Source organism: Gekko japonicus, unplaced genomic scaffold (assembly GCF_001447785.1).
Source record: "Gekko japonicus isolate JY-2015 unplaced genomic scaffold, Gekko_japonicus_V1.1 scaffold2458, whole genome shotgun sequence".
Lineage (NCBI taxonomy): Eukaryota > Metazoa > Chordata > Lepidosauria > Squamata > Gekkonidae > Gekko > Gekko japonicus.
Window position 1 is genome coordinate 240,493 of NW_015166495.1, and position 1,654 is coordinate 242,146.

Below are 1,654 nucleotides of genomic sequence, written 5' to 3' on the forward strand. Positions count from 1 at the left end.
TTATTCTTCTTTGTAAAGTTGGAGTAGGCTCTATATGCCAAATCCATCTCATCTTTTATTTTTCCCACTTCACTGCCAGTCAGTGGTGCCAACGCATTCGCCAGGATGTCTCTGTGGTCTTCCTTCTCAGATTCTTTCAACCCTTGAAATCGAAGAGTCAAATTTGATTTTTCCATTTGAAGCAATAATAATTTATTATCCTGCTTCTCTTGGTGTTTTTCCACTTTACTGACCTTCTTCTTGACTTTCTGTATTTCTTCCGTTGATACCAGACATTTCTTTGCGATCTCATCCACCTTCTTGGCTGTCTCTGTCATCTGCTTCTGTTGAATACTATAGGCACTTTCCATGCTATCCAATTTTTGGTTAATTTTCTGCAATTCATCTAGCAGAGGACACAGCATCTCACTTTCTTGCTGATTGACAGCAGCCCCTGCAGGGGAAGGACTAAGACCGGACGTTCCTCTCGTCTTCTTTGTCTGCCTCTCCAAGAACTTTTTCTGCCCCGCCATTTTCAGTTTTTGTTTACTTTTTAAAAGTTCGTGCTGCGCAGCATAGGGATCACTCCCTGCTCCGTTTTCAGCTCTCTCCCAAAAGGTAATTTACTTTTTCCAAACTTCACTTCGCCCCCCTTTTCTGCTTTCAAAAAGTCTCTTTCTCAAGTGGGGGGGAATCCTCCCTCCTCCCTCTCGCTTTCCTGGGGGACGGAATGTGCTTTAGCCGGCAGCTTGTAATTCAATCTCCAACTCACAGTTAGCTGCTCGTCTCTTTCTTTGTGCTTTCACTTCATTGCTTCATCACTCCGATGTTCCAGTGGCATTGCTAGGTCCCCATTCGGGGCACAACGCGGCAGGGCCTTCAGGGCAGAGGGAGAACCTCAATTTCCGACCTTCTGGCCGGTAAGAGGCTTCTCCCCTAAGCGCCCCCTGGTTCGGAGCCTTTTCCCAAGGCTCCTTAGGGTCTCCGCTTGTGTGGATCCCCCCCACTCCGCGTGTGGGCGATCCAACTCCGGGAGAGTCCCTAGAGCTGGCCGCCATTCGCTCCGCCGTGGCCGGAACTGAAGTGAGAATGTTGTTGAAATAACAACTACATTGCTTTATGTTATATTTCTACTTTAAAGTGAAAACTATATTTTAAGATAAGTAGATAGTATATTTGTAGACAAAGGTTTAAGACTGAAAGACTTGGATTTTTTGTACACCTTTTAGTTTTTTATGAACCTAGGTTGAAATTCAACTAAGTTTTTAACCTCTTATTTTAAACTGTGAAAAGGTTTTTCATACTTATGTATGGGTTGAAAGAGGGAGGTTACTGGAAATCTTTAAAGTTTGACATAGTTATTAATTCCCCTCCGGTAAAAGTAAAAATTCTAGCTAGGATGCTGTTATTTAGTCACCCTAAAAGTTTGGACACATTGGTGGCCAACTTTCTAGTTTTTAACCCTATTTATAGGGTAAGAGTTATTGTGTTAGAGTTAATAAGTTAGAGTGGAGTTTGTACTTTTTGGAATAGAAAATCATATTTTTATTATTTCTCAAATAATAGCAAATTGACTTTTTAAATCCCTTCGTTTAGGATTAATAGTTAAGTTTATTTTTAGTTGTTTTGATTTTTATTAAGTGAGTCTGCAGAGACTTTATTGTTAGGTTAGGTA